The 18485-nt window shown below is 37.0% G+C and overlaps 1 protein-coding gene, 1 long non-coding RNA gene and 1 pseudogene across 8 annotated transcripts in view; 2 read left to right on the forward strand and 1 right to left on the reverse strand.

Moving 5' to 3' along the window:
• AGTR1 (angiotensin II receptor type 1) overlaps positions 1-3113 on the reverse strand; it is a 45010-nt gene extending 41897 nt beyond the window's left edge. For 2 of the 6 annotated variants that reach the window (XM_008008781.3, XM_038002745.2), the window contains exon 1: positions 2810-3113. The gene's annotated coding sequence lies outside the window, so the exon portion shown is untranslated. Of the gene's footprint in view, positions 1-2630; positions 2760-2809 lie in introns of those variants that run through there. The other 4 variants (XM_008008780.3, XM_008008778.3, XM_073023519.1 and 1 more) reach the window with 3 other exon arrangements.
• The window catches only part of LOC103241515 (uncharacterized), a 408965-nt gene that overhangs the window by 135492 nt on the left and 254988 nt on the right, over positions 1-18485 (forward strand). The window contains exon 1 of one of the 2 annotated variants that reach the window (XR_005241812.2): positions 17676-17758. The exons of the other annotated variant lie outside the window; for it this stretch is intronic. This is a non-coding gene — a long non-coding RNA (uncharacterized lncRNA). Of the gene's footprint in view, positions 1-17675; positions 17759-18485 lie in introns of those variants that run through there. 2 annotated transcript variants of the gene reach the window in all.
• Positions 4363-4869, forward strand: LOC103241509 (large ribosomal subunit protein eL38 pseudogene; annotated as a pseudogene).

An 18485-nucleotide genomic window follows, 5' to 3' on the forward strand; every position in this document is an offset into this window, starting at 1 on the left:
TGCTTTAACAAGCACCTACGTGAAAAGAAATACAAACCACATAATCCGAAGATCTTAGGCAATTTTGAAAAAGAAACATTAAGACTATTTTGAAGAAAAATAATAGCATTTTCCAACCATTACGAGTTGGAAAGCTGATTTGTCAGTTTGCTAGATAACATGGGAGAAAAGTGTTCCTAAGCTAGGCTTGGACACTTGGTCACATTTTGTTGCTCTGGCTCCATATTTGTTTATTGCCACAGCATATCTTCAAAACAGCATTTTAATCTTTACAACACTTGGGCTTACTGCAAACTTCTAAACACCATTCTTAATTTGGTAGCCTACTTGGGAGACTCTTTGGCATTCTCCAGTTACAACCGAGCAGAGAAAGAGCTAGGTAAACTAATAAGCATGGGGCTAGAGGGCAGGAGCTTGCATTAAGCAGCCAAAACACATAAATGTGAGGGGTCACTATTTTTGTCCCTGTAACAAATTCAAAGGCAAAATACAGCAACTCTCAGTTATCTGCTTGAAAGGACACTGTGGCAGCACAGATAAAATGACAGCAGACATGCATCATGCATTTTAACTGAGTTTTAAATTCCTTCTCAGCTAAGTATTTTACCTGGACTTTGGGTAAGTAGCAGATTAAACTTTTCTTCCTTAATTTTCCCTCTAGCATAGGGGAAAATGAGTCATGAGTATTAATTAGTCGTAATCAAAATGACAACAGTAGTCGTAAGTAGCAGCAGGAACAAAAAACCAAAACAAAATTATATACACAAATACACAACTCTGACCCCAAACTAGAAAGAAGGAAAAGAAAAGTGAGAAACCTGAGCAACCCACAAATCTGCCCTTTTTTGAATACCGACCCAGGGTAAGAGAGAGAAAGATTTAAGCTTAGAATGCTGCGGGACAGCAGCGTTGCCGCAGCACCAGTGACTGAAAGACATTTTGCAAATCGCAAGGAAGACAAGTCTTCCGCTGGCATCAGTGGAACCGGTGGAAGAAAACCAATTTTCTTCTGAGTTGGATGATGGAACAGTTGATTCAGTTTAAGGTCAAAGAAGAGCAGAACCAGAAATCAAGGTCTCAGGATGGGAACAAAGAACAATGAAGTCAGGGAAAAAAAAGGTGGCGGGGATAGAGAGTGGATAACAGACTTGAAACTAAGAATCACAGAACTTAAGCAAATGTTGAGATCTAGCAATTATGATGGGCAGTTTCTCTAACCTAGCCTTAAGCTTAGACTTTTATTTTAAAGCAATAACCAAAAAACAAAAGGAAGGAAGGAATTATATCACTGTAGGGGACCTTATGGGCAGAGACTTGAGGTTCAGAGTTGTGAAATAATGCTCCTACTATCACACAGCAAGTGGGAGTCTCCATTTCCCTTCTCCCCATGCTTTCCTGCTCCTACACTGTCAGGAAGGGTGGTGGAGAGGAAGGAGAAGGTACCAGAGCACCCGGGAATACATCACAGCCTGAGGATAGGTTATGCAGGTGGGGCCTTTATAGCTGGGGAGACATCAGAGAAGACAAGGGAAGTATGGCAGTTCCTTTCTTAGAGAAGACTTATAAGAGGGTTAAAGCATATGCTATGTAAAATAAACACCTGGAGATCCAAGAACCTCAGGTGGTAACTAACAAGAGATTCATGTTGGGATGCAGCAGCTTCAAGGGGAAGCACAAGTTGCTCAACCAAGTAATAAAATAGATCAATGGGGTGCCAAATTGCTTGCCTCTTACTCTTACTTTATCTTCTCAGAATGACATGGGAAATAAATGTCGCCAAGTCCCAAATTTGATCCCAGGGGAAAGTGAGTACCCAAACTTTCGTTAGGAGAGGGTTCCTGAGTAGGGGGAAGTAAGTTTTTAATACTTAATGAGGCTATCACTAAACAAAGAGAAGGGGGCCCAGGTGAGCTCAATAGCCAGGTCACAAACTGTTGCCCCAAAAAACGGTGCAGAAGGAGACACTCTGGCGAAGAATTTCTGAGGTCTTCAGGAGACTATAACAGGCTGGCACTGTGGAGATGTTTACCTGGACATTTAACAAAATCGGAGGATGGAGTTGGGTGCCGGGCAGTGGCCCGCCAGAGGCTCTGTTTAGTTCCTGTGACACAGAAGACCTTTTGCTAAAATCCTGTCTCAGTTACACAAATGCATTGGCTAAGGCCGTAGGGACTGGGGTGTGGAGACATCTTGCTTCTCCTTCCTCAGTTTGATCATTCAAAGAGCATCTAGGAACCCTGAGGGTGGGAGAGTTTGGCCCAGGTTGAAGGACGTCCCGTGTCTAGGACCCACCGCTATAGTTTGCAGGGAGAGAGCTAATGGGAGGTGAGCAGCGCAGGGACATCGTCTGGGAAGCAGAGAGCGTGGATGGGGACACTCTTAACTTCACCTCAAAAGTAGCACAACTTTTAAACTAACGCCTTGCAGAGTCGTATGGGCTTCCGACTCAGATGATGGCTAAAAGACAAGAGTTAACTAAAAGCCTCAGGAAGAAAGTTTATTGAGTTGCATCTTATTTCTGTAAATTTCTTGCTTACACTCGGAAGAGTTTGGTCAAAATGGATTGAGAATTTCGGGGCACGTGGCAAACAAGCCTACCTTGTTCCCTCCCGTTCCTAGAAGCCCCTCACCTGATCTGGTGAAGTATGGCCAGCTCCAGGGGCAGGCGTTGACCAGAACTACGGTCGCTCTTTCCTTGGTCTCAGAGAGATTCCCAGTATAGAGCCAGCAGTTAGGACAGCGTGACATGAAACTTAGCACCCCACCCCTGAAGTCCCCCAAGCGTGCCTGGCGGTCCGCACGGACTCACCCGCGCCCCGGGCGCTGCGTCACGTCCCGCTGAGGGCCGGCTGCGCTGGTGCGGTCTCCTGCCCGCCGCCTCGGCGTCCCAGCTGTGCGCCCTCACTCGCTGGGTCCGCTCCAGCAGCTCCCCATCAATCACCGCCGCGGCCTGGCGGAGCTGCTAGAGGCGCGCCGGTCCAGACGTCCTGTCACTCGCTGCTGCCTTGGGTCCTGGCTGTCAGGCGCTGGAATCATCCGCGAGGAGGCAGCTCCGAATTTATAGTGAGGGGCGTTGCTGCTTCTTGGGTTCCGGGGACGAGGCTCTGTTTTGCATTCCCTCCTCCTTCGCCCCGCCCCGGGAGACCCTCCCGGCCCAACCTCCTCCCTCTCAGGATACGGACGGCAGCAAGGATGATGCCACAGTCGTCCCCTGTCAACTATCAGATCAGCGTTCACCTGGCCCCGAACCCCGCCTAGCGAGGGGTCATCAGGGGCAGCGAGCTGCGGGTACAGGAGTATCATTTCCTGCGGAGATTCATGTTCTTCAACTTTTTTTTTTTTTTTCCTGAACTTGGAAAACTTTTAAGGACGAATTAGAGAACTTCTTTCTCTTTCCTATGACTAACTCGAACTTTGGTAATACTGTTGTGGATCATAGATTACATGGATTAATTCCAGGGTTATGAAATTAAAGGGTGGACACTCATTTCTTCCTATTGGACATGCTACCCAAGTTGCGTTTAAAAAAATGTATTGAAAAAACCCAATAAATATTTAAAGAAGAAGTAATATCAATTCTTCACAAACTCTTCCAAAAAATAGAAGAGTAAGGATGATTTCCCAACTCATGCTATGAGGACAGTATCACCCTGATAATTAAACCAGATAAAGACATCACGAGAAGACTACAGATCAATATTTCTTATGAGTATAGATAAAAATTCTCAACAAAATGTTGGCTAATTGAATCCAATAACATATGAAAGGGACTATACACCATGGTCAAGTGAGGTTGATGACAGAAAGTAAGATTAGATTAGTTTACCAAAAATCAATTAATGTTTGATAGGTGAGTAGGGTGACTATAGTTTACAGTAATCTATTGTATATGTCAGAGTAGCTAGGAGAAAATAATTTGAATGTTTCTAGCATAAAGAAAAGACAAATATTTAAGGTGATGGATATCCCAATTGCACTGATTTGATCTTTACAAATTTTATGAATGCATTAAATTATTGCATGTACGTAAAAAATGTACATCTATTGTGTATCAATAAAAATGAAATTAAAGAAGTAAAAAACAAGAATAAAGGACAAAGCCTGCATGGTTGTCTAAAATTTTTTTAAAAAACTATTGGATAAAATACAACACTTTTTCATGCTAACACTCAACAAACTAGGAATAGAAACTTCCTGAAACTGTAAAGTTTATTTATGAAAAACTTAACTAATATCACACATAATATTGAAAAACAACGTTTTTATGTCTAAGATCAGGAACAAGACAATATGTCTAGTCTTCCCATTTCTATTTAACTTTGTACTAAAGGTTCTAGTGAGGGCAACTGGACAAGAAAAAAAGATAAATGGCATCCAGATTAGAAAGAAAGTAAAATAATTTCTATTTGTAGATGACGTTATTTTGTATTAAAAAGCTCTAAGGAATCAATTAATTAACTATTAGAACTAAGAAACAAGTTGAGCAAGTTTTTAGAATACAAGATCAATATACAAAAATCAGTTGTATTTCTATACACTAGCAATAAACAATCAACAAATGGAATTAAGAAATCAATTCCACTGTTTGCTTCTCACCACTTGCTGTGTGGGTCTGTGTCCTCTCCCGCCCGACATGCTGCCATGCCTCAAAAAGTTAAGGAAATCAAGGACTTTCTGCTTATAGCCAGGTGAAAGGATGCCAGATCTGTCAAAGTCAAGAAAAATAAGGATAATGTGAAGTTTAAAGTTGGATGCAGCAGACACCTTCATACATTAGTCATCACAGACAAAGAGAAGGCAGAGAAACTGAAGCAGTTCTGGTACCCTGGTTTGTTAGAGAAGGAGATGAAATCAGACACACTGATTTGAACTGTGTTAAAAATTTAAAAATTCAAAGATAAAAACAATTTTACTTACTATAGATCAAAAGAGTAAAAATACTAAGAAATGGCCGGGCGCAGTGGCTCACTCCTGTAATCTCAGCACGTTGGGAGGCTGAGGCGTGCAAATCACGAGGTCAGGAATTCGAGACCAGCGTGGCCAACATGGTGAAACCCTGTCTCTCCAAAAAAAAAAAAAAAAAAAAAATAGCCGGGCATGGTGGCGCATGCCTGTAGTCCCAGCTACTCAGGAGGAGGCGGCTGAGGCAGAAGAATCGCTTGAACCCGGGAGGCGGAGGTTGCAGTGAGCTGAGATTGTGCCACTGCACTCCAACGTGGGTGACAGAGTGAGACTCCATCTCAAAAAACAAACAAACAAACAAAAAAACCCTAAGAAATAAATTTAACAAAAGGGTATAAAACTTGTACTATGAAAGCAAACAACAACAAAAAAAATTGTTGAAATAAAGTAGACCTAAATAAATGGAATGGCATTCTATGTTCTTGGATTGGAAGATTTAATATTGTTACAATGGCATTAATCTTCAAATGATCTACAGGTTAAACAAAATCTCTAACAAAACCCAGCAAGCTTTTATTGCAGACATGAATGGAGTTATCCTAAAAACATGTGGCAGTGCGAGGGACCCAGAATAGTCAAGACAATTCTGAAAAAGAACAAACTTACCAATTTCAAAATTTACTATAAAATTACAATAAACAAGACGGTGTGGAACTGGCATAGGAATAGATAGAAAGATCAATGGAACAGAATTGTGTCCACAAACTAAACCCTTACATGTATGAGCCACTAATTTTTTTGAAAAGGGTTGAAAAAATGTAGATGAGTAATCTTTTTAACAAATGGTACTGGAATAATTGGCTATCTATATGCAGAAGAATGAAGTTGGACTCCTTATAATACCACACATAAAAATTAAGTCAAAATGGATCATAGACCCAAGCTTAAGAGAAAAATTATAAAACTCTAAATAGAAAACATAGGAGTAAACCTTTGTGACCTTGGGTTATGCAAAGCCATCTTAGATACAACTCCAAAAGCATAAGAAATACAAAAAAAAAGTAGGTAAATTGGATTTCATCAATATTAATAGCATCTGTACTTCCAAGGGTATCAAGAAAGTGAAAAGAAAAAGCCAAGAATGTGTGAAGATATTTGCAAATTATATATCTGATAAGGACTTGTGTTCAGAACATATAAAGATAATAAAACACATATAAAGATAATTTAAAAAACCGTTAAAAATGGGCAAAGGATCTAAATATACATTTCTCTAAAGAAGGTAGACAAGCACATAAAAAACCTCAACATTATTAGCCAGCAGGAAAATGCAACTCAAAGGAACAACTAGATATGATTTTATGCCTACTAGGACAGCTATAATCAAAAAGTCAAATAGTAACAAGTGTTGTCCAGAATGTAGAGAAATTGGATCCCTCATACATTGTTGGTGGGAATATAAAATAGTACAGCCACTTTGGAAAACAGTGGCAATTCTTCAAAATGTTAAGCATAGAGTTACCAGATGGCTCAGCAATTCCATTCCTAGGTATATACTCATGAGAAATGAAAACATAAGTCCACACAAAAATGTAGACATGAAAATTCATATCAGCATTATTCATAATAGCCCCAAAGCAGAAATAAGTCAAAGATCTATCAACTGATGAATAGATAAAATGTGATATCTCCATACCATGAGATATTGTTTGGCAATAAAAGGGAATAAAGTACCTTGAAAACCTTGTACTAAGTGAAAGAAGCCAGTCACAAAAGAACACATATTATATGATTCCATTTATATGAAATATTCAGGAGTGACATAACTGTAGAGAATTTTGGTTGCCTAGGCTGAGAGTGGAGGGGTAGGAAGGAATGGTAGTGTCTGCTAATTGGAAGGTGATAAAAAATTGTACATTTGATTATGGTGATCATTACACAACTTTGAAAACATGCAAAAAATAATTGAACTGTACATCTTTGTTAAAAGACAAACCTAGTCAAATTAAATTTAACAGTGTTTAATTGAGCAAAGAATGATGTGCAAATTGGGTAGCCCCTCAACTGCAATAGGTTCAGAGAGACTCCAGCGCTACCTCGTGGTTGAAAAAGATTTATGGGCAGGAAAAGAAAAGTGATGTACAGAAGACAAAAATGAGGCACAGAAATAGAACTGGTTACAATTTGGCGTTTGCCTTATTTGAACACAGTTTGAACAACTGGCCACTTTAGGTATGCTGAAACTCTGTCATTGGCATAGGAGTAGGTTACAGTCTTTTCAACATGCAGTTAGGTTACAGTTCACTACATACTGAAAAACTTTTAGGCCAAATTTAAAATATGTAAAGAAGCAGCTTTAGGATAGACTTAATTTAATTCTTTAAATGGGTGATTTATATGTAGATTTATATGTAGATGATATATAAATAAAGCTATTTTAGAAAGGTAAAATATGAAATTTGTGTAGATGAGTAAAGACATTAATGTATGATTTTTGTTTCTTGCTTCTAAGTTTCTGAAGAAAGAAGAGGGGCTCAGTTCCTATCTTTCATGCCCTCCTCTGCAATGGCTACATGGCTAACACCTCTGTGCTAGACAACATTGTGGATCAGGAACATAATATAAATTATTATTAATTAAAACCTATTTTTAAAATAAAGGTTTTTATTTAGCAGCATACCATATGTTGAAATGACTTATATGTTTTGAATTTTCATAAAATTAAAAATGGCAAATTTACTCAAATATAATCAAGCATGTAGTAAGCATAGGTTTCTGCAGGGGAACTTTCTCAGAATGCAAACCTGAGGAAGACATGGCTCCTGAGTCCTGAGTGTGGTGACCCAGGAGGGTTAGCATCCCCTTCTCCACTAGATTGTGCCTCTGCGACAGGGCTCTGTCTTATCAGTTCACTGTATTCCTGGGCTAAGAATCCCCAGAAATGCAAACAAATTTCTCTGATATAAGACTGACTTTTAGTTCATATGAGAACTCTGTCTTGAAGGAAATGTTATTTGAAATGGGTCCTGAAGGATAGATAGCATTATATGAACTGAGGAACAAGGAAACAGCCTATGTAAAAGTACCATGGCAACAAAGTGTCATTTGTGTGGGAACAGATTGTTACTGAATTTTTCTAGAGTACATAATTAATAATGACTTATCATTTACTGGATGCTTACTATATACATCAGGCATCTTATTAAGCCCTTCATATCTATTAACCTAATTAATCATTATAGCATATCTGTATATAGAAGTTACAGATTTTACAGATGAGAAGGTAAGGTACAGAAATTAAGCTACCCAAGGTTACATGGTTTGTAAGAGGCAGAGACAAGAGTCCAGGTTCTCTGGCATAAAAGGCCAGGCATTTGCTATAAGAGGGAGTGGTAGAAAGAGCTAGAAAGATGGATTATCATGAATGCGGAGCTCAGAAGTTTGTAGAGAGGTTTGAACTTAATTTGGTTCTTGAGGAATGGCTGAGGCTTATGAGTGAGGACAGGCATGATGTGTAGGGTGGATTAGAGTGTGGAGATGTTAGAAGTAGGAACACTGTTAAGTGGACCAGGCTAGAGTGAACACACACACAAAAACCCACGCCAGTGAAATTAGGACGAGAGACAGTGTCAAGACAGAATACAGAGAATTTACAAAAATAACTGGGGGTTTGGGGTAGGGGTTCATTGAGCTTGTAAGACGCAGCTGATTGGCTTCATCTACTAAAGAACCTTGCACAGATGTCACACTGGCCATATTGGAAGAGAGATGGGCCTCCTTTGGAGAGCATCAAGGTATTTACTTTGTTGTTGATTTTTTTTCTTGGTGAGAATGCTTGGTTTTTAGTTTAAATGGCTAGAAAAGATATACACAGGTGTTGGTGGCTTTTAAAGATTTGCATTTATATTCAAGACCAGGGTAACCAGAAATTAGATGTGAAAGTCTCCTGTTAGGGGAGAGAGCGCTGGAATCAAGAGATGAGTGGCGTGGTAGGGAACTGACAAGGAGGCAGGGGTGGCTGCAGGAATGAACCTTCCAAGAAGCTTGGCAGTGAAGAGAGGGCATGATGGAATCAGAAAATAGAGAAAGGGTGAAGCTACAGCGAGATTCTTTGAACTTTTTATAGGATTCTGGCCATTTTTCTTGCCTTTCAGCATTGATGTCCAAGCCTTGTAGTATTCCGTTTTAAATAGACAACACTTTCTTGGACGTGACATCTCCCTTCGTAATGTGCCTGCTAGAAGTCAAGAACCCACAGTGTTAGTGTTTCTTTTGGTTTTATGTAACATCTTCCTGTTTATTAAGTTTTCAGTTGTCTCTCCTGGGTTATTTACTTAGCAGATGTTTATTGAGCTTCTTTGTATTTCATGCTATGCTAAGTGATGAGGGAACAGAGATAAAAGTCACTGCTGGTCTGCACTGAGAGGAAACTCACAACATACAACTCTCCTATATGGTGTAAAGCTTGTCCTAGGCATTCTTTTATTTTTCTGATCAGTTTTGAAATTGGACTCTTTGTGAGACTTACCTCATACTCTCCAGATATTTGGAACCATTTATCACAAGTCCTTTGTAGAAAAGCCAGAAGTGAGTGACAACCAAAATCTAGAATCTGTGACTGAAAATAGAAAATGCTCCTCTGAGTATTAAGATTCAGGGGTTCTTTATATTTTTGAACCTATTTACTGCTGAAAATTCCTAACCATAGTCACTTCTATACTAAATTCCAACTTGGTTTTAGAAATAACCATAGTACGCCTGGCACGGTGCCTCATGCCTGTAATCCCAGCACTTTGGGAGGTTGAGGCAGGCAGATCACGAGGTCAGGAGATCGAGACCATCTTGACCAACATGGTGAAACCCTGTGTCTACTAAAATACAAAAAAATTTAGCTGGTCGTGGTTTTGCACACCTATAGTCCCAGCTACTCGGTAGGATGAGGCAGGGGAATCACTTGAACCTGAGAGGCGGAGGTTGCAGTTAGCTGAAATCGCGCCACTGCACTCCAGCCTGGATGACAGAGCGAGACTCCATCTCAACTTAAAAAAAAAAAAAAAAAAAATTACCACAGTGGAGTTTTGAAGACTGTAAATTTCTTAGAGAGTCAACTCTGTTGGTAAAACTTCTTGAAAGGGCAGGGTTTGATCTCAGAGATATGATATTATCAGAAACAAGCAGATGAGAAGAAAACGATGGTATCATTACTATTGTAATGAATTGGCTGAGTAATGGTGTGTTTTAAACCCTGGGCTTTTCTACTGCGGTTACACGTTGGTCCTACACAAAAAGGTGTACCTTAGAATTGTGACTAGAGGCAGGGATTTGAAATTCAACTTTGCTGTTGTTCACCCAGTACACTTAGACAAGTTACCCCTGTGATAATGGATTTTAATATAAAAGGCAATAATGTTCCCTAAACATTTGTCAGGGCTAAGGAAAAGAGTATATGTGAAAGCTTCAGACACTGTCTGGCACATAGTAAGTGCTTAATGGATACTAGCCGGTTTTACTGAGAAGCAGGCAATTTTGCAGCCAGGTCAGGAATATACTGGCTTTTTGATACTTTTTAAAAAGGGATAAAACGTCTTGATATCTTTCTGATTATTTTGTTTCTACTATCAAAATTATTAAATTTTGACATAATTGCAGTCCTGATGGTATGGACTCAAGTACAGGCTTTTTCTTTCACTCTCTCCCCTCTGTATGTGCCATGTGAGGCAGGATTGGATGGTGCTGTCACTGTGTAGCCGGAAGTGTGAACACACAGCTCCAGGGAAGCCAGGCTGTTGAAATGCTAGATGAGCAAAGACAGTACCCCAGAACCCCACTTCTGCTGAGGCCAGGGCTTGGCTGGTATCAGATTCTAGATCACCTACCAAAGGCCCGACTCAAAATATCATTCTGGAAAAAAACTCGACAGGACATGCAAAAGAAATGTAGTGTATAATAAACATGAAAAAAGTTTACTCTTTCCAATAATGAAAATGTAATTTAAAGTAACAAGGTACAATTACTCATCTATAAAATTGACAAAGATTAAAAAGAAAAGATGATCATACCAGAAGTCAGTTTTTGCAAGAATGTGGGGAAGTTCGTACTTTCATGCACACACACACACACACACGTATATATGTGTGTGTATGTATATGTATATACATGCATGTATATATACACACACATATATATGTATATGTATATATACATGTATATATATGTATATGTATATATACATATATATACCCACACACACGTATATGTGTGTGTGTATTTGTAGGATTGTTGCATATCCTCAACAACCAGGAACTTATTCTAAATAATAATAATGGATATGAGCAAAGATTTATATACAAGGATGTTATTTACATTGCCATGTATAATAGCACATAATTGGAAACAAACTTAATATCTCTCAAGTAGAGGGTTTGTTATGATACATCTAGAATGGAACTTAACCACTAAAAGTAATGCAACAGATATTTAAGTATATGGGAAGTGTTCATGATATGAGAATTAGTGAAAAATCAGTTTATAGAACAATATGTAAACTGCTATCCAAATTATGTAAAATGTCACAAAAACACATACACATAGAAAAAGACTGGATGTGTATTTCCTAAAATCCTTACAGTGGATATTCCTGAATATAGGTACTATGGCTAATTTGAAATTACATTTTCTGCTTGGTTATATTGTCTAAATTTTATATAACAATTTTATCACTCTAAAAAATAAGCCGAATGAACAAGAGGGCAGGGAACTTAAGACAGATCTGTTTGGAAAGCAAGGACCATTGAGGGGAATTTTTGTTGACAGCTTTTGCTGACGCTAAACTTTGTAGGCCCAATGGCTTCAACCTTGTAAGTGTGCCTGTATATGTATTTTAGGGCATTCCTCTGGTTTTGAGTATGCAACTGGTTCTCCCAAATTTTATGTCATTTTATAAAATTTCAGCTGGTATTTATGTGAGAAAGGGTATTATATACATATGTAAATATTCATCATGTTCAGGTTTCTTTCTAAATGGAGTCCATCATAGTCAAGAGATGCTGAGAGAATCGAGCTAGGCTTTTGAGATGGATACTGTGGCAGACAGCAATGTTAAGCTAGTCTATCACTGTGTGTTTTATGGCTTTTTTTGGTCTCAGAGAAAGCAGAGGGTTAGACTGATCATATTTTATTATTGTATGTAATATTGTATTATAAGCCACTATGTAGCTTACAAATGAATTCATTAGACAGCCACTGGAGATTATAAATGGGAACTCATGCAAATGTCTACTTATATTACTTATGATGAAAAAAAGAACATTTTCTATATTTCTGTTGTTTTATTTTTTTCTAAGAATATCATTAAGCTTTATGAATTTAAATTTACAAGGAGAGCTTTATTTTTGATTCCAATTTCCATCACTCTTCCCTGCTTTAAACATTTTTACCTATACTACTAAATTCTCTCAGAGATACCTTTCACATCTTTTCAATTTTTTTCTTTCATCCTTTTGCCCAGGCTGACCCATTGTTGAGATTATCTTCCAGCTTTTGCTGTTTGAAAAACTTGCCTATCCTCAAAGACTCAGATCAAATGCCAGTTTCCTAATTTTCCTAATCACATCTGCCAGAAGTCACTACTTTCTCCTTTGAACTTACGTCTTGTTTTTGAAAATAAAAATGTAGCATTATTTTATGGGAAGAAATGTTAACAAGAAATTCAGAGACCTAGGATCCTTTTTCCTTTCTTTCAAGAGGCATCAATGGAGCTTGGTCAAGATATGAAAATTGCCAAAGATACGAAAATATCTTTACATCTAGATATCTCCTGGAACTTAAAATAAGGGATTTCCAATATCCTGTTTTCTAGTTGTGTGAACTTGGGCAAGTTATTTGACACTTTTGTGCTTCAGTTTAATCATCAGTAAAATGTGGGTAGTAATAGCACCTAAGTCAATGTGAATGAGGATTAAATGAAGTAAAGCAAATAGAATTATGCTTGGCTTGTAGTTAGAGATCAATACATGTTAGCCATTTTTATTAACTCCAATAATTCTACATGTGTGTTATCCAAATATTTAAATTCAGTCACTAAGAAATCCTTTTGATAAGATAAGAATCTATCTTACTCAATACACTTTATCAAAATTTATATCCCTGCTTTTAGTAGTTTTACAAGGATATAAAGAGATGAATATGACAAAAACAAACAAAAAACAAACAAACAAAACAAATAGTATTGTTGAACATTCTTTACTAGGGCATGTTTATAATGTTTATAGCCTCACTAGTATAACTGTGTTTTACAGTTCTGTGTATTATAATGAAAGCCTACTTCTTGGGTGATTTATTTCAATGTCTGTATAGTATACTGTTAGAAATGAATATGTAGGGTGAGTAAACAATGACTTTATCCCTCTTATTTTCTACCTCTTACAGATATAACCTCTTAAAAAACTAAATGATAAACTTCACAGATCATTAATCAGGCAAGATTTCTACTATTTCTTATTACCTTTATTTATAGAAATAGAGAATGAACATTAGCAAGGTTCTGTAAACTTATGAGGGCAGAAGGCTATTTTAAATATTATCGAATAAGTTGGTAGATATGATAAAATTTGTAGAGGATTAGAATAATCTAAAAGGGTAAAATGTATTATTTTAAATTATGTTTTGCTTTAACTATGAGTTAAAAATTTTTTAAATTACATAAATGTTCATGAGGAAAGAGGAGAAAACTAACAGAAAAAAGCTATTTTTAACATTAGAGATGAAGGCAGATACAGTAAATAAAGATGTATCACTTTTGTATTAAATTAATTTCACTTTCTAAAAAAGGCAAGTTTACTATATTCACCAATAAAAATGTTGATAGATGATAGGAAAAGAATTACAAAATAAAATTCTCAATAGGACAGTTTTTATATTGAGTATTTTAAATTTATGAACATCATTGTTGATAACCATCAGATACATATATCATACTCTGTATAAAGGAACTAACGTACCTAAGAGTTGTATCAATTAGTTATATATTTAACTTTAAGAGAAGAAAGCTTTATATAATAAATGAAGGTGCTGAATAATGAAGTATCAGGGAAGAAAAAGGGAGATATTTAAGATGATAAACAGTATATGTTTTGGCCCATATAAAGAATCAACAGACCTTGAAATTAAACATTTTAGAAAATGGCTGGCATTTGAAAAATTGTGTTTGAATTTAACTGACTGAGGAAAAATAAGAAAGGCAGGCTGTCCCAATTATAGTTATATTTCCATTGTGTCATTACAGGAAAACCCAAATATTTTCCACCATATTTCTTATTGTGCTTCAGTTTTGGTGGGTGGCCCCTTCTTTATTGTCAAACAAATTAGTCACACAATTATGCTGGCTGTCCTTTACCCACTACAGAGGTCATGATAGCAGACTGTCCACTTTGCCAACACTTCTTTGGCACCCAGCCACCTTGAGAATGCCCCTGTTGCCCAGGGCTCACTCCCGCCTCTGCTGATTGAGCTGTATGATTCCTGATCCAAGCAGAAGGTTCCTCTCTTGTAAGTAAGTGATAGGCATGTATTTCTAGAGAGGAGATGCTTATAGGTGACCTCAGCTCCATTATGTTAGAGACAGCCCTTAATGAGTGAAACTTCCTCTGGCCCGTCTAGACAATCTTTAACTTCCCTTTGTAGTCCAAATACTTTTAAAGACTTTGGTTTGAGTTCTTACACATAATCAAATTATCTTTAGAAAAGCAAAACTTGCTGCACCACCTATAGCCCCTGGATTGCTAATAGCTGTCATCTTTTTAGGACTTGATTTATACTAGTTTTCATGCTGGAGGCACTCACAAAGACAGTCATATCTGGCTGGCTTGAAAAGCATGTATTAGCAACATTTATGCAACTATTTTTTGGGAGGTGAGGTGGGCTAAGATTATTTAAGTAATATCAGTGGCACTCATATGCACCACTCAGAGTCCAGTGGTGGAGGCATCATGGGATTGGAAGGTATCTTCTGAATAGGAAGGTTTTTAAATAAAATAATGTCTTTTGTCGTATATGAGCCAAAAGTTAATTTTATATAAATGAGCCTCACAGGATTATTTTAATTTATGATGCTTTTTCACATGGTTATTGATGTAATTTAAAATAGACAAATTCAGGTTCTTTGGGCTGATTCTGCTTGTTCTCACAGTTTCTGTCTGGTTTGTATTCCGTAATCTTTCTACACGAACTCATGCTGCTAGTTGCTCATTAAATTGTTCTTGCCTAAGTACTTCCTGATCAATTCTATTACTATTTGTTCTTATTCTTTCTTCGTATTGATGTTAACTGCTTGGTAATTTCCTGGATCTCCCCTTTGGCACATCTTAAAAATTAGACTACTTATTATTACAATTATTTTCTTGACTCTGCAGCCCATTCATCATTCTCTATTTCTGCATTGTTTATGACTTGAATATCTACAAAATGTAAACATATTATTTTTATAAAACAAATATCGTGAGGATAATATTCTCAAAGATTTCTTAGCAAAGAGATTTATAGTTCACTAAAATATGCTTTGAACATACTAAAATAAGAAACAAAATTAGTGGATATAAAGTAAGCATTAACAGCTAATATGCCTTTTTTGGGAAATCATTTGGCTTTTTCTGAATGAAATAAATACAAAAGTCATGTTATTAAAATTAATTACTTAAAAATTCAAAAAGTACTACTTTTTATTATTCATCTATGAGCAACATATGTTATCTCTTTAAATATTTTTTATTATTTTATCAAATATTGCTTTTTATTAATTACAGCCTAGATCTAACCTGGTTTTTAGCCTTTAATCACAGAAGAGACATAATTCATTAATTAAATAAACTATAATGATTACTGAGTTAATCATGGGACATCAATAAGTCATAGCCCCTGAGAATAAGAAGTTCACAACCCAGTGAAGTAAGAGCAGTAAGAATGTATAATACTGTATTTGAATAATTAAGATATTCTTACAGAATACAAAGAAGGCCAGAATTAACTCTGACAGCCACAAGTTGGGAAAAGTTTCCATACTAGAGGAGAAAATATATGAGTCTTGCTTTGAAGGTTAGGGTATTCCAGACAGAGGTCACGGCACATGCAGATGACACTATAAAAGTATACCTTTTTCCATATGGGTAGATGGAAAACGCAATGGTTCTTTGTTTCATATTGGTCTCTTCTGCAGGACTGGAATCTCCCTGTAAGCAGATAACATGCTGATTTTGTTCACTGCCCTAGCCACAGTCTGACATAGAGCTTGGCATATAGTAAATAATATTTGTTGAATGAATGAATGCATTGTGAAGAGCTAGGTTCAAGTATATGAACTATATGCTTTCTGTGGGCAGTGTGAGTCATAGAGATGATTAAGCATTGAGTCCTATGATCCCATTTGTTATATAGGAAGATGAAAGGCAATCCTATTGAAAATGTAGAGGATAGATACAAATAGGACCAGACTATGGCAGATAGATGAGTTAGTCATTCCAGAAGCAAAATGAAGTAAACTTACAGTGGTGAATTTGTGGATGATGGCACAAGCTTCTAAAATGTGGTAGAAAGGATTCATGGACTGGTTGGATGTGGAGGGTGAAAGAGAGGCAGAAAGGAAGAGGTCTTTGGGTTAAGAGTTTGAGAAGATAGCAGTACTAAAAACTGAGAACAGGGATTGTTTTTTGAGGAGCAAATTTTATGGGGAAGGATAGGTTTAAATTTGAATGCTCTTAGTTTGTTTTCTTAAAAAGACATCCAGGTCAGGCAAAATCTGGGTTGAATATGTAGCTGTGGAATTCATCAGCATGGAGATGATGCTTGAGGTTATGGGAGGAAATAAGGTTAACAAGAAGAGTGTAAGGAATAAAGAGAGAACAAAAAAATGAAATGGAACCTTTGGGGGAACACAGACATAGGAAGGGGAGAAGGAGTCAACAGACAAAAAAGGTAATATGGATTCAAACATAAGCTTTGGGACAATACTGTCTTAGGTACTTTGTATATGTTAGATTATTTAATTTTTACAACATCTCAGGGAGGACTTATCAGAGGAGTAGGAACTTTTCCAGCAAATGAATCCCGAAACCTTGACTGGAGGGAGTTTAAGATTACAGTGGCAAACTTAATCTGTAAAAGACTAGGTAGTAAATGTTTCAGGCTATCCTGTCTCTACAGCAACTAGAGTGCAACTAGGCAACTCTGCTTCTGTAGTACAGAAGCTGTAGAGAAGTAAACAGGTACGGCAGGGTTCCAAAAAACCTTAGTTTGTGGACATTGAAATTTCAATATCATATACTTTTTACATGTTGTAAAACACTATTCTTCTTAGTTTTAAAACTATTTAAAATTGTGAAAACTGTTCTAAGATCACGGGCCATACAAAAACAACGAGTGGGCTGTGGTTGGCTAATCTGTGGATTAAAGAGAAAGAAGGGTGCAAACTGTTAAATGCAAGCATTTGAGTCCAAATAATATCACTTGAATGTTGCAAGTAGGAGGCAGTTGATAACCTAGCAAAAGTGGTTTCAGTAGAGTGCAGGGGCAGAAACGCCTTTTTATTGTTAGGTTTGGGAATAATTAGGAAGTTGATAGAATAAATGTAGGGATTTTAAAAAGTTTAACAGGAGAGAAAAAGACAAATGTGACAGTTTAAGGGAAAAGTAATGCTCAGGAAGGTTTTCTTGTTTCATTTGTTTATTTCAGCATGTAGGTAATTTGGCCTTTTTTTAAAAATTTTTTTTAATTTTTATTTTTGTAGATAAAAGAGCCATGTGAAATAGAAGAGACATTACAGGTTTAGGAGAGAAGAGATCATTGGCAGAACAAGATCCTGTGGAAGGTAGGAGGACATAGGGTTCTGTATTCAGGTGGACAGATTACCTTTGGTTCTCCTTGTCTTTTGATTGAGGTTGGACTACGCCATCTTGTTCTTTCCTGTGGTCTCTATTCTGAATTGTGCTTCTAAGATAGCTTCTAAGATGGCTGAAAGGAACTCAGTTTCATCCTTGAAATAATTCAGTTTGACAGATAAGTCTGGTGTTACTATTAACAATTTACGGATTAAAAAAATGAGGATGAAGAGTTCAATATATTCAAAGACACCTAGTTAACAGATGGCAGATTAGTAACCCAGATACTCTAATTCTAGCTCAAATTCCCTTTTTATTGTATTCTGCTTTTTTCCCTACTTCTAAGTTTGTAACATGCAAAAGAGTTTATTTTAAATAAGTTCTGAATTAAATATTCATCTATGTACTTGTATTTAGAGATCTTTTGATTTAAAGGCTATGTTACAGTGGAGTCATATCCCTGTAGTTTTTTATTTCTGAAGTTTGACATAAATGCGTATTGATTTTTTTTTATAATTAGATGGGCTTTTTGGCTTCTAATGGTTAAGATCTCAGGAAAATTGAATTGCAGCTCTTGCTATGTCACTGTATTTAGGTAATTCCTCCTCACGTGCACAGAGACCTGCTCAAATGATGTCATTTGGAGGATAATTGTCTTGTCATGATCAGCCCTTTCTAGGGAGTAGGCAAAAGGAATATTCCAAGGGTGAAAAAACT

This window comes from Chlorocebus sabaeus, chromosome 15 (assembly GCF_047675955.1).
Source record: "Chlorocebus sabaeus isolate Y175 chromosome 15, mChlSab1.0.hap1, whole genome shotgun sequence".
Classification (NCBI taxonomy): domain Eukaryota; kingdom Metazoa; phylum Chordata; class Mammalia; order Primates; family Cercopithecidae; genus Chlorocebus; species Chlorocebus sabaeus.